At 43.2% G+C, this 15,168-nt stretch overlaps 1 protein-coding gene and 1 long non-coding RNA gene across 3 annotated transcripts in view; one reads left to right on the top strand and one right to left on the bottom strand.

Annotated features, from left to right (window-relative positions):
* Positions 1 to 15,168, top strand: part of SLC24A4 (solute carrier family 24 member 4) — a 104,322-nt gene that overhangs the window by 32,478 nt on the left and 56,676 nt on the right. The gene's annotated exons all lie outside the window — the stretch shown is intronic.
* Positions 7,235 to 15,096, bottom strand: LOC310844973. Its single transcript, XR_014564403.1, has 3 exons — positions 15,047 to 15,096; positions 12,702 to 12,905; positions 7,235 to 7,638 (listed from the first exon to the last, which is right to left on the bottom strand). It is a non-coding gene; the product is annotated as an uncharacterized lncRNA (long non-coding RNA).

The raw sequence follows: 15,168 nt of genomic DNA, 5'->3' as shown, positions 1-15,168 counted from the left end.
CAACTCGCGGCAGCAACCTATCCCACGGCCCCACAATGCTCCCATGTATAAGACGACTCCTAATTTTGATCAAAAAACATAGTCTTAGCAGAAAATACCATATTTTTCCATGTATATCTGTAGAATGTCTGGCACATTATTCATTAAGTTGTTATCCCACAGTTTCCCCAAGGAGCTCATAGCAGCATTTTAACCTCATTATAACCCTGTAAGGTAGAACAGGTTGCGAGGCCATGGTTTTGCCCCAGGCCACCAAGTGAGCTTCATTAACTGCATGGGGCTATTGAATATATAGAAGATCAGCACTGTGTAAGTAGCCATTATTTTATGCTGGCATATCTCAGAATAGATATTTAAGGTATGATTAAGGTAAACGAGGTTCCTTGCCTTTAACATCCGGCCTCTTCCCCCAAAAAGATTAAGTCTCTTTTTTTGCATTGCTTCCATTCAGCACAATAAATGGACTTGCCAAGCATATTGTAAGTGTACGGTGCTCAGACTTTATGAAAAGTGAAAAATGTCAGGAATTTTAATCTGCAAGTGGCCACATTAAGTCTTCTGGAGGCTGCACAGCTTTACATAGTTCTCTGTGTAATCCCTCGGTACACTTTGCTATTATTATTGTTTTCTGAAAAGGGGACATCTGACCACCACTAATGTATTGAAGGCAATTAAAAAGGAATATTTGTACTCTTAACACCATTTTTAATGACTCTGGAAATCAAGGTGAATTCAAACATATGAGGTTTGCTTGGTGGCACAAGCAATGTAAAAAGGGAATTTTTGAATAGAATATATCTGTTTACAAAATCCTTTTCAGCAAAATTAGAGTTTTCAGGATGTTTTTTAAAAAAGCTTGCCACTTAAGTCCTATACCACTGACCTGAAAACAAGTGCCATGGAGTCGACATGTATAGTGTTGTACTCTGAAGTAGTAATCTTATAAGCAGAAACCAGATACAGTTTGACTACAAATCCCATCATCCCTAACCACTGGCTGTACTGACTGGGACTGATGGGAGTTGGAGTCCCAACAACATCTGGAGGATACACATTCCCCATCCCTGATCTAATCCCATATATGATGGCAATAGAATTCCCCTGTAGTTTTTGGAAGATTACAAAAGATCCAGAGAGACTGGATCAAAAGGAACAAATTTAGCAGAGTTCTGCTACCAAGTTCGCAAGTTCAGGGCCAGTGCAGCGAAATGTCTGTTTGTGTTTCAAAGGGGAAAATATACTTAAATATTTAAAAGTTTGAGGCCTTGTAGTGTTATGATGTTTCAAGCTACCACTTTGTAGCAGTAGTTCTTGTTGACGGCTTCTGAGAGGAGAGAGATACAACATCTCTTTATGATTTTGTTAGGTGGGGCCTTCATCAGGTAAATTCAATCTGATTGGTCTGGGTGGCAGCAAGTTCTGATTGGCTGGAGGTTCCTGTCAATTGGGGGTTAACTGTCAGTGCGGAAGACGGTTGAGTGGAGCATGGAAGTTGGTTTGGATGATGCAACAAGCTGCGGTTAAGCAAAAGCTTCCAAATCACCCCCTTACCCCATGGTTGTGCTAGAGGAGAAGAGGAGAGCACAAGATCCTGAGAGTCATGTAAACACTTGTTTACATCATTCTAAACTGTGGTTTAGCGTGATGTCCAAATGCAGCCATTTGCTACTAGTAGTCATAATGGCAATGCTATTTCTAGGATGCCTCTGACTGCCACCTTCTGGCAAACTGTATCATGAGGGGGCTATTGCCCTCATGTCATAGTTTTCCTATCTGGTTGTCTCCTGTGAGAAATAGGATAGTCCTTTGTTCGGATCCTGCAAGGTTCTTCTTATATTCATACTACCAAATCTCTGGCAGGATGAAGTCCTGGGGGTGCATCCACTGAACCCCCAAACCTAAGAATGCTCAGTAGTTCATTCTGTTGTGAATCCTTATTAGAAAGCAACAAAGAAAGCATCCTAATAGAAATGTAGTACCCCAGCAGGTCTTCCAAGTTGGTTAGCGCTTCATAATACCAAAATCCCTTAAAAACCAGTTGCGTGTGTAGGTCCCCAGGCCACCCCTCAAATAACTTCACATATAACACGTAATTTTAGTTTTGGTTTTTGGGCACTATTTTGGCCACAACTTTATTAAAATACAAAATCAGTGAGTGGTTGTTTAGACATTGGTTATGGCTATCTGTCCCCCCGCCTGGGACAGAACTGACATCCCGAGGTCCGATCGGTAGCCAGTAGAAGGGAAAGTCAAACTTGGGGCTCATTTGAGCTAAGCGTCAGACCCACGCCGCTCACCCCAGCAGCTCCCCAAAAGCTTGCCGGCCCTGGTCCCATGACAAGGATTCCCATGACAGGGATTGGGTGGCCCTGGTCCCATGACAGGGATTGGACGAAATCATGGCAAGCCCCAGGATTCCTTTAACGGAATTCCCTTCAGCGCAATAGGAGGGGCAGGCACAGCCTATCCTGACCCCTCCACCACCAGCATATTATAACCAGTGCCTAACCGCAACCTTACAAGTTGTGACAAATTGCTGAGTAGTAGGCAAAAACCAAATGGCACAGCCAATCACCAAATGGCAAAATTCCTACTAGGCCCGTGCTCCAAAGCAGACGACCCCATGACAGGCAAAGCAAGGTCAACCGGAAAAGAGGGCAGGCGGGCAGGCGGGCGATCCGATGCACTCTGCAAAGAGAAAGAGAAACCAGAGTGCACCAATATTTAAAGACTATGGTCCCACCCACCCAATTTACAACATACAATTTGCTCCAGCAACCTGGTTACCCAATCATAATGCCAGGCAACAACTCTTAACCCGCCTGGCAACAAGAGGCCTGGCCCGGCGGCCCACACCGCAACACGTGCTCTCATTTATTGGAGAACACGCTTTGTAGTATAAAAAGAGGTCAGATCCCACTACTAAATATATGCACATTGTCCCTGCTGGGAACAAAATTTAATTTGTCTCTAAGATGGGAAATTAAGACACAAAAGAACCCATATCGGATGTTATCATTAACAGTTTTATTTTAATTGAGAAAGAATAAAGCCAGGAACATAGGAAGCTGCCTTACATTGAGTCAAGCCGTTAATGTCAGAATTGGCGGGGTCAAAAGGCCAGCTGGCTCATCCCCAGCTGGAGCGTCTCCCTTCAGCCTTGCTGCTACGGAGATCCCTCAACCTCTGCTCCGATGTAATCAGTGACTCAAGCTTGCAGACTTGAGCACACTTTACACAGCAGTGTAAACTGCACAACAGAAGAGGCTTGAGGCTGTGGACACATACTAAACTACGCATTTATTATACATAAATCAGGACAAAGACAACATGGCATCTCTCCTTGCCGTCTTCTCGGAGAGAGACAGAAAAGCAAAAGCTGTACAGAGCGGATGTTCGCTCACGCCAGCAATCTGTGCTGGAATGTAAACAGACATGTGACACACAACAATTCCATGTCTGCAGGAAAGGGTGGGATGGAATCCTCAACCATCAGTCCATTTAGCTTATTCTTTATTGCCTACACTGACTGACAGTGGTTCTTCAGGGTTTCGGATGGGGGTCTCTCCCACCCCTACCCTGGAGATGCTGGGGATTGAACCTGGGACTTTATGCCTACAAGGCAAATTCTGCACCGCTGAACTTGCAGAGAGGTAGTTGCTGCTGCAGCCAAATCAGGAAAGTTTATGCTCACTGAGCTGATGCCTATCCTGATGCTAGCATAGGCTGCTGAATTTAATAGGGAGACCTTCCATTCCACAACCATACATTTGTACTATGCTGGCTGCAGCACCCTCCTGACAAATGTTATGATCACTGCTAAAGATTATTGCCATTTTTTGTTTTGTTTTGCTCAATCTGGATTTGTTGGCATTTTTTTTTTTTTTTTTGGTAACCAAAATGTACTAAAAGCAAACCATTTGGCTAAGCTTTGTAATGTGTCCTTATGTGACTTGGGTCGGCGGGACGGCAGATGTGTTATTTATGCAGCAAAAGTTGGAACTGAAATAAGGCAAAGAAAGAGTCCTAGTATACATTATTTATTAGTCCTGGTGCTTTAGAGATTTTTTTTTTTAAAGTATTTTGTTGCCTTGTATTCAGCTGAATCACATCTGACACTCCATGGGGGAAAAATCCCAAAGCAAATTGGTTCGTACAAGGCAGGTTAAAGGTGCTTGTCAGCTTTCTTTATAAAAGTCTTAAAACCAATTAGCTTTTCACAATTCTGAAAAGAGGTTAGAGTTGCTGTGCTTGCTTAATTTGTTACAGAGGTATATAATTTTCCTTTTTCTTTTAAAAAGCTTAATAAGGTTTACACGGTTTCCCTGCAGATGGCTCGTGATATTTCAAATGTACGCAATATATAGTCTTGCAGATGAGGGGGGCAAGGTAGAAAGAGGAAAGGTAAATGCCTTCTGAACCCAAGTATGTCTAAAATGACTGTACATTTCTTCTGTGGAATTCAAGGCAGGGTGTATGTAGTATCCCATTCAGGCACCAACTGGATCAAAGCCTGCTTAGGTTCAGCAGAATTATTGCATGATATGCCTTCACTTTATAGTCTGAAAGGACATAAGCAAACTAAAATAAATTTAGATTACCCTTTGTTCATTTTGTGTATACAGTGGCACCTCTGGTTATGTACTTAATTCGTTCTGGAGGTCCGTTCTTAACCTGAAACTGTTCTTAACCTGAAGCACCACTTTAGCTAATGGGGCCTCCCGCTGCTGCCATGAGATTTCTGTTCTCATCCTGAAGCAAAGGTCTTAACCTGAGGTACTGTTTGTGGGTTAGCGGAATCTGTAACCTGAAGCGTATGTAACCTGAAGCGTATGTAACCTGAAGCGTATGTAACCCGAGGTACCGCTGTATATATACACACACACCCATTCTTAGTGTTCCTCCCACTCAAGTGTCAAATAACCTTTCCTTACAAAACTTGGTCACAATCCACCAGGAACTTCTGTGAAAACCACACTGAATAAATGAGATCTATAGGAATGTTATAGAAATATATGCAGCCCTGGATCAGTATTGAGACCTGTGCTTTTTAACTTGTTCATAAATGATCTAGAGTTACGAGCATGTAGTGAGGTTGCGGCCAGGTTTGCTGATGACACTAAATTGTTCAGGGTCGTTGAAACAAAAAGAGTCTGTGAATTTGGAAAGGACCTCTCCAAACTGAGTGAATGGGCAGTAAAATGGCAAAAGCACTTCAGTGTCAACAAGTGTAAAGTGATGCATGTCAGGGCAAAAAAATCTTAATTTCACATATACACTCAGGGTGTCTGAACTGGTGCTGAATACCCAGGAACGAGACCTTGGGATTATAGTAGTGGCTCGATGAAGACATTGACCCAGTGGCAGCTGTGAAAAAGGCAAATTCCATGCCACAGGTTCCCTGTCCACGAATTAGTGTTTGTGATTGAAAAGAAATGGATGATGGAAGAAAAATTATAGTTTTTACTATGATGCAGTGATCTGGGTAAAGTAGCTGTAAATGGTGACATATAAAGTCTGCAAAGTCTGGTACAGTAGAAGGTTAAGGCTGTAGCCCCATGTCCAATGTGAGCTCATTGGGGCTTACTTCTAAGTAGACATGCTTTGGCATGACCTAGTTTCAGCTATCATTCTATTTATATGGCATTAGGCTACCAAGATAGCAATTGCTTTCTCATTAGTCAAACTTTCTCTTAAAGATAATTTTATAATCCAATGTTAAAATAAAAAGCAATGGAAAAGTAGCTTAGCATTGTGTTACTCATCTTAGATGTCACTCTTGTGCTTTTAAATAGACTCTCGCCTGTTCTTCATTGCATTGCAAGTAACAGCAAAAAAACCATTAAAAAAACACGCCATTCCTGAAATGTAAATTTTGATGTGAAATTTCAAAGAAGATCTGAATGATGTGTAGAGGGGCTCTGAAGGGATTATAGAAAAGGACAGAACTGTGTGCTATTTAAAGCCGCAGCATATTACAAAAGGAGATTGTATAATGCGTTACCAGCTAGGGGAAAATCACAATAAAGCAAATGTCCTATGTACCCTTGCTATGTGGGACACCTTTTACCAGGAAAACCATGTGTTTTATCTCATAAAATGTTTTGTATATTTTTTGAAGAATTGCTATTCTAAGCATCTGTCTTTATGGTATTGTAATTTATTTCATATTTAGATTTCAAATATTTTTTTTTCTCATGGAAAAAATGACAATTCTATGTTTTTAAAATTTTGTTTGGTACTTTATGGCTAGATGCTGGTCTACAGAAAGCTTTTTAGACCCCAGCACCCCACTTTTTGCCTCACTGCAAAATGGGACTCACTTTTGCTTCTTCCTGGTAAATTTCTAAGGAACCCTAGCCCTAGGGCACAGGCTAATTTTACTCTAGAATGTACCCAGAGAGTCCCAATAGGATGTATGGAATGTGTATTTTTCTACAATGAAAAAAAATGTTTGGCCTTCCATTCAACGTCCAGCTCCTATCAATGGTGTCTAGTCATGGTGGCTGTGTTTAACCTCCACTGCTGGAGGAAGTACCATATTTTTTCATGTATAAGACACCCCCATGTATAATACAACCCCTATTTTTTTGAACCCAAAATTAAGAAAACGAACCCCTAAAATAGAAGTGAAAATCTGGATTATTGGCGATGGCATGTTGTTGATCTTTTGGGGGGTGATTGCCCTCAAAGTTTCCAGCATGAGGTGCATGCAGTGCACTGAGGTGCAGAAACAAAGGCAGCGACTGGGGCACCCCCCCCTCAGTGGCAGCTTCTGCTGCGGGGAAGCAGTCTCCCAAGCAGGATGCCAAGGAAGAGCCAGGAGAAGGCAGCGGCCACTCTGCGTTGGGCTGTGCCATCGAGCAAACTGAGCTGAGGAAGGTGGTGAGCTGGCTGGGGGCAGGGTGGGAATTTGAGAGGGGAAGAGGGGGAAAAGGAAAGAAGGGCAAGGAGAAGTATCTGAGGCAGCTCTCAGCAGCGGCGGTGGCAGCTGCTCTTGATCCAGTGGTTGAGCCAGCAGAGGCTTCAGGAGGCGAGCCAGTCGCCAGCATGCAGCCCGGAGAGGGGGAGAGAAAGGGGCAATGGCAGCAGGAGGGACCGCCTCAGCCCGCCCAAGCCAAAATCCCGGACATATGCTGAAATATTTTTAAAATTCCGCCAGATGCCCATGTTCCGTGTACAAGACAACCCCCAATTTATTACTATTTTTTTTTAGCAAAAAACATGTCTTATACATGGAAAAATACGGTATACCTCTGAATTCCAGTTGCTAGCAGTTTCAGGTAGAGAGAGTGCTGTTGTATTCAGATCCTGCTTTTCAGCTTCCCGTAGGGATCTGTTTGGTCATTATGATGCTGGACAAGATGGGCCATTAGCATGATCCACCAGGACTCTTCTTATGGAAACGGTGGTCCTCCAGATGTTGGTGGGACTCCAGCTCCCATCTTCCCTGACTATTGGCCATGCTGACTGGGGTTAATGGTTCCATCATCTGTAGAACTGCAGGTTCCGCTTCCTTGGCGTATAGGGTCGTATTTCTTTCATGTGAAGCGATATTTGGAAAGACAGAAGCCTTGCTTGGAGAAATTATCTGTGTTGCATGGCAAATGCGAGCGAATCCTGAATTGGAAGCAGCACCTAGGGTTAGATTTCCAAAGGTTAGGTTCACACTTGGGTGCCTCCCTTTAATTGAATTCCAGCAGAAGATAGGATTCAAAAATGCATTATGACCTTTTAAAAATTTACCTATTCAGCATTTATTAATTCCAAAGCGTGGCTTAAGTCGCCTCATTCTTCAGATAGACATGACCTTGAGTGCTTCACAGAAATAAGGGTTTCAATAAAATAATGAAGGCAACAACAAAAGAGGCAAGAGATCAAGTGGGAGCCTGAACCAAATACATGAAATAGTAGTGACAAAGCAACGCTGGGAGCAAAAGCATGCAAAGCTTCTAATGATCCTCTTTGTGCTTTGTAGTAGCATGCAGCAGAATATCCTTTCCCTGGAAAGTAGATGATGGGAGACCTTTCCTTCAAGGTGGGAAACCCAATTTGCCACTCTTTCCCCTATACCTGTTACAGCCACTAAACATTCGTACACCACTACTGGGAAAACCATAGCTTCCCAGTAGTGATGTACAAATGTTTAGTGGCCATAAAAGGTATAGTGGTTTCCCCAGTAGTGATGTATGGAAGTGAGAGCTGGACTATAAAAAAGGCTGACTGCCAAAGAATTGATGCTTTTGAATTATGGTGCTGGAGGAGACTCTTGAGAGTCCCATGGACTGCAAGAAGATCAAACCGATCCATTCTTAAGGAAATCAACCCTGAGTGCTCACTGGAAGGACAGATCCTGAAGCTGAGGCTTCAATACTTTGGCCACCTCATGAGAAGAGAAGACTCCCTGGAAAAGACCCTGATGTTGGGAAAGATTGGGGGCACAAGGAGAAGGGGACGACAGAGGATGAGATGGTTGGACAGTGTTCTTGAAACTACCAACATCAATTTGACGAAACTCCGGGAGGCAGTGGAAGACAGGAGTGCCTGGCATGCTCTGGTCCATGGGGTCACAAAGAGTCGGACACGACTAAACGACTAAACAACAACAATAAACATTTGTACAAGGGGAGGCACCCTCGCCACACTTAGTGTTAACTTCTCCCACTGCAAGCTGTGGGTACCAAAACAAAAAAGAGAGAGAAGAAAACCTCATTCTGCAACTGTGCTGAACAGATAAAGTATGGAATGTGCTACCAGAAGATCCACAGAATCATAGGATTGTAGGGTTGGAAGGAACCACAAGGACCATCTAGACCTTTTGCTCGAGGTGGGGTTTGAACCCACAACCCTGAGATCAAGAGTCTCATGCTCTACCCTCTGTATAGTGATGGCCACCAACTTGAATAGCTTTAAAAAGGGATGAGAGAAAGTCATTGAGGATAACAGCCACTAGTCACAATGGCTTTGTAGCACCTGCAGTGCCAGAGGCAGAGGGTGGCATCTGAATTCCAGTGTCTGGAAGTTCCTTGAGCAGGAAAGTGCTATTTGCCCTTATTTGCTGCTTGTAGGCTTCACTCGTTGGCTTCTGCGAGAGCAGAATGATTAGGGCTACTAGCCTAATCTGCTAGGAGTGCTTTTTTATGTTATAGAACACTTAATTAGTTAGTGCCTGTGCCATCTCCACTACGCTTTCCCTGGAGCATACACAACTGTTTTAATTATATAAAGGGGAGAGTTGTAAACAGGTAAGATACAGGAGGTGAAGGATGAGTATTTGCTACTATCCTGTTCCTCATTGGGAAGCTCAGAAACACTTTTTTTGGGGGGGTCTCCATCCAGGCGTTGGTGCACACCCGCTTGCTTCGTGGTACTATGGCTACATGTGACCCCATGCTGTTATTTGCCATAGATTTATGTTCTAGCACTGAAGAAGAAAGCACACAGCTTAACGCTACATTTCATTTTTTGAAAAAGAATGGAAAAAAGGAGAGAGCTTGGAAAGAGGAAAGATTCATAAGGGGCTGGGAAAGTATTGCATAAGAGGGGTGGTTTCTGATTTTTAAAAATAAATAATAATAATACTTTTTATCACTTTCTAGCCCTCTCAAAGGAGCTTACAAAAGATCCTTACAATAAAAATCGCATTCAGGCCTGTTATCTGAAACAGAAATAGCATGATGTCCCTGTGGTGGGCCGAGATTATTCAGTTAGAGGTACATGCATGCAAAAAGTCCCACATATTATCCTTGGCATTCTCCAGGTAGGTCTGGGAATGTCCTGTGTCTGAACTCTTGGAGAGCTGCTGAGCTAAATGGACCAATAGTCTTACAGTGAAAGGCAGGCTCCTATGTTCCTATATTGTTCTCTTGTAACCAGCTCTCCTAGAATGGCTTGAACAGCAAGGAGAAAGTCACTATACAATTGTTGATGTGAACGCATAGGCAGCTCAATCTTTATAATCCTTTTGGTACTACAAAGTTCAGATGAAGAAGACATGTGGCTACAGCAGGTGGAAGGGTGAGGCAGAATTATTATTATTATTATTATTATTATTATTATTATTATTATTATTATTATTATTTTATAGTGGCAGGGAGCGCATGACACTGCTCTGGCATTTGCAGAAATAAAAAAAAATTGGTGATTTTTTAATGGACAGTGCAATTTGGGATTTTCTACCTGTCATGCCAAAAATCAGGCAAAGCCACTCCCAAGCCATGTTTTGGTCAACCAGTTTGATTCAAAGTGGCCCCCGGCATCCAAACATCAATGAAGATGGCCTCCCCCACCTTGGGAAACCTTGTGCTAAGTTTGACTACAGGCAGATTATTGCCATGATCACATTTCAGTCCGCCATCTTAATTCCAAATGGCAACCGGTCAACAATTACTATAATTTTTCTCAGGGCAAAGAGGTGCATCTTCAGCATATGAGGGAAATTATATAACTATATAATGAAGGTGCTTGACACACGTCTGTGAGCCTTCAGATTGGCTCAGGAAATTTCCCCACAGTCTTTCCTGCCAGGAAAATTCCCAAGACAGATAAAAAGATGTATTCTCTTGTGAAATGCATTATCTTCTAAGTGGTTTGCCCTTCTCTCCATCTGTTCTCCATAGATTTCATTGCCTCTTGAGATATTGTTGTCAAACTCAGCACAAGGGTTCCTTACTGGAGGAGGCGGTCCGGATTGTTGACTACTAGTAGGAGGTTTTATCATATAACACCAATCCTGGCACAACTGCATTAGCTGCCATTTAGTTTCCAGGCTCAAATCAATGTGCTGGTTTTGACCTATGAAACCGTATGTGTTCAGGACCCCCAGTACATTAGAGATACCCTCCACCCACTGGATCCTCCAAGGGAGGTGCAGATGTTGGCAACACAAGACTCGGCTTCTCTCTCTCTCTTTTAATTTCATCTTATTAATATAATTTTAATATAAGATTCAGCCTTCTCAGTAATGGCTTCCTGGCTGTGGAATGCTCTCCCCAGAGAGTTGTACCTGCCACCATAATAATCATAATCCATACTGAGACCTGGTGGTAGTAATTGATGATGACAACAATGTTAGGGGAGAATGGTGAAGATGGACAGTGCCTAAATTTTTGGCATATGTCAATACATCCAAACCCCCCAATAGTTCAATTAAGTTTGTGGGGAGGGTTTATTTTAGAAGATTAGGATAAAGTGATTTCTCAGCATCTTGGATTGTGATCATAAAAGATGCATCACGTGAATTAATATAGGGCATTATCTTCCCCTTTCCCTTCCCTCCTTTCTTATCCACTTTAGTTCTTCCCTTCCTTTTGTATCAGTTTGTTTAAAAGGTGGGCGGGGGAGTGATGGAAATACTCTTCCAGTTTCCATCAAATAAGATGCCAAACCCCAAATACGGCTTTGAACTACCCCAGGTCACTTCTGGACGACTTGTTTCCTGAGCATTCATCCAGATTTATTCAAACAAAGCTTTCTGGGAGGTAATACAGTGTTGGCTGCTAATTGAGTATTTATTCATTTTGATTTGCTTGTGGGGAGATAATATGATGTCAAGGGACACAGGTGGTGCTGTGGTCTAAACCACTGAGCCTCTTTGAGCTTGCTGATCACAAGGTCAGCAGTTTGAAACAGGGTGAGCTCCCATTGTCCTGTTCCAGCTCCGGTCAACTGAGCAGCTCAAAAGCATTCCGGCACAAGTAGATAAATAAGTACCACTGTGGCGGGAAGGTAAATGGTGTTTCCATGCACTCTGGCTTCCGTCAGGTGTTCCGTTATGCCAGAAGCGGTTTAGTCATGTTGGCCACATGACTCAGAAAGATGTGCAGACAAACGCCGGCTCCCTTGGCCTGAAAGCGTACATGAGCACCGCACCCCATAGTTGAATTCGACTGAACTTAAACATCCAAGGGGTCCTTTACCTATTTATACCTTTTAATATGTCACATCAAGCAATTGTTGTCCCACGATTTTCCAGTGCATTTTCCTGTCACTTTCCTTACCTCAAAAAATCCAGTTTGGGGGAGGGGAAGCAAGTTTGTTGCACAAGATCACCAAATCCCTGTTCAGCTGTGGAACCTGAATTTGCTAGTATGCAGTTGAATCCCATATGCTAAATAGCGACTGTCTGGAAGTGCCCACAGTAGGAAAAAAAATATGAAAGCTTTCTGGGTTCTACTGTTTCTTGCATGTTGCAATTTAGCAAAGGAAAATTCATGGGCTGTAATAGGAATGCATGCTGTGCACAGAATCATAACAGCTATTTTTGACTGAGGGACAATAGAAATGAGGCTGGATGTTTCATGCTTCCAGGTGAGCACTGAGAGTTTCATCTCACCTTGTTAATGCCTGTGGGATGGGTACTATGCTGCTCCCACAGCAGGGATTATCTTCTGGTACAGAGGCATGATGCACTGGAAGCCTCTGCTTTTTAAAATGTATAAAGAACCGTTTTTTGTTGTTGCCTCTGTTCTCATACATTGCGGGACTCCAGCAAGTATCTGTGGACCATCTTACTAGGAAATGGGCACTTTAAACTCTAAAGATAGTTCCTCACATATGGATATTGAGGACAAGCTATTCCCTCCATCTTTCTTCTTAAGGAAGAAGTGTAGTGACCCTCAGAAAGCAAATGGCCCAAACTGCAAGTCCTCCTAAATGGCCTGGGTCCAGGATATTTGAAGTATGCCTCCTCCCGTACCAACCTGCTCATTCTGTAACATAAGGTGGAGAGCTCCTTCTCTGTATCCCGTACAGAAAGAGAGACACAGTTGATGGTGACAGATGATATGGTCTTCTCTGCCTAATCTCTGTGAGACAGGTGGGAGCAGGAGGCCTGCTCTGTGAAAGTTCCCACTGCAGCTGGCAGTTCCATTGCCATCATTGGTGAAGGCTATCCTAGCTTCATGCTGCAGGATAGAGAGGCACAAGTTGGACAACTTGAGAGTACTGTGCCAGGAACAGCCAACATTCTGACATGTTGGACAGCACTAGGCAAAGCTTTTTGATATTTTAATTTCAGGAAAGTATTTTTAAAAAGCATAAGAGCAGATCATGGATTTTGAACACAGCTCATGAACCTTAGCAGCGATGATGAATAACAGCTAGCTCCAAATTAGCTTTGAGCTCATGATGGGGCAAGGCTGAGTGAGGCTGGGTCGTATTCATGTTCAGGCTAGAAGGCGTTAAAATCGCAGAGCTTGCTGCCAGTTTGGAACTTAATTGGGGATCCCAAGAGATCAGCTGGCATCATAAAACATTTGCATCAAGAGTTTTCTCAGAACATTTCACTCTATTAACAAATAATAACACTGGTTTTTCTCAGTGCACCATGCTAATGTGCGACTTGAGCAATACGCCTTAGCTCCACAACAAAAGGCAGAAGCCTTTATTTCAGGCAGTACAGTTCCAGATTGTCACCTTTGGGTTGAAAATTTTGACCTAGCAATCAGTGAGTGTCGGATACCACCGTTTTACATTTGATTAGAACTTGTGGGATTGCAGTTGATTAACAGCAGAGTGGACTTGACTTGCTCAGGGAGATGGTCCATCTCCAGCAAATGCCTTAATCGCCTACAATAAGCCCTCGGGGGAAATGGCCACGGCAAGAAGCCAGATGAATCTGGCAGGAGAGATATCCTTGCACTCAGTCACTTAATTAAGTAAACTGAAATTTTAAAATTGGCTGTTCCCAAAAGCACACATTCTCCGGTCATTATTGGCATTTTGGATTGCCTCAATGCCTTACATCAGGTGTGGGCAGAGGGAAGATCAGCACCTACATGGTAAGTTTCTGGGTGAATTGCAGTAGATTGGCAACACTTTCTCACTCCCAGTTGTCTAACAATAGCAGCAACTGCTAGGCTGCTAGAATTAAGCCAGCCTGAAGGAAATTGAGGAGTGGATCTTTGTTTGAAAGGACTGGAAGGACAATTTTGGAATTGGAAACAAATTCTTGGACTTAGTATGCTCCCAGAGGCACCATGTTCTTTAATTGTAAGGGTGTGTCCATATTCCTCCTGAGTCTCTTCTTTTCCCTTGGCTCTGGATGTTATACCTCAGGGCAGAAGCAGCTTGCTAGGTGGAACGGGACTGTTACACTACTTCCTGGCAGGTAGGTCACTGTTGCATACTGGGAGGGAGAGGGCCAAGATGGTGGGGAGGTTGGCATGGTGCAAAAGCACCGGCAAGGAGTGCTGGCCTGGCTCTACTGGTGCATGTTCAATGTGCCAACCTCCTTTCCAACTTTCCCCTCTCCTGGTGTCAGCGACTGGGCAGAGGAGGAATGGTGGAGACTACCTCCCCATCTTGACCCTTCCAGGGAGGAGGAAGACAGTATAGATTTACAACAGTGGTTTGCAGAGGGTCACAGCTCAGAGGCAGATGATGGGGAAAGTTGGGAAGGCAGAACTAGAGCAGCAGCTGTCTGACATGGTGTCATTAGAAAGCATCCCAGACCCTCGATTTCCCAGAACCTGGCAAGCCTTAAAAGTAGGAGAGCAAAGAGCTTAAAGACAGAGGGCACGTAGCAGCACCCGAATGAGGAAGTGGGAAAGACGGGGGTGGAGATTCACTTGGGACAACGCCATTATCCAAGAGGATGGGTTCTATAGCCTCTCTCTGTAAGTATTGAAATAAAAAAGGACGGTAAGAAGCTTTCCCTTGTCTTTATACTTTCTGGGCAACCAGCCAGTAGCCGCTGACAGCATCCTGACACCTGGTAAGCAATCAAGTGACCCACCTGCTGAGATGCTAGTATACCACTTAAGCCTTAGAGCTCTAATTAAAAAACAAAGTAGCCTGAAGTCTGCTCACCACTGGCTTACAGGACATTATCAAAAGAAAACAAGTATCTAAATAATTCTAGGTCAGACAATAATTAATAAATCTCAAAGATTACATGCACCTGCCCAGATTCCTCTTGATGTTTGCAAGGTATAGATGATACTTGAAATGTGATTGATAGAGTGATATGTATTGGGGAAATTTGGGCATCGTTCTAGGTGCACTAGATGCTTAAAGAGGTAAATGTTTTATTTCCCACACTTACTATTTAGCAAGAGTGTTTAGGCTGCATCCTCAATCCAATCAAATGAAAACGATATAGAAGAAAAAGAAGTGAAATTGCATCATACAAAGAAAAGATTAAAAACCAAAAAGGTATTGTGCAAA

This window comes from Podarcis gaigeae (assembly GCF_964106915.1).
Source record: "Podarcis gaigeae genome assembly, chromosome: 1".
Lineage (NCBI taxonomy): Eukaryota > Metazoa > Chordata > Lepidosauria > Squamata > Lacertidae > Podarcis > Podarcis gaigeae.
Note: the sequence above shows the minus strand (reverse complement) of the source record. Positions and strands in the feature narration are given on the sequence as shown.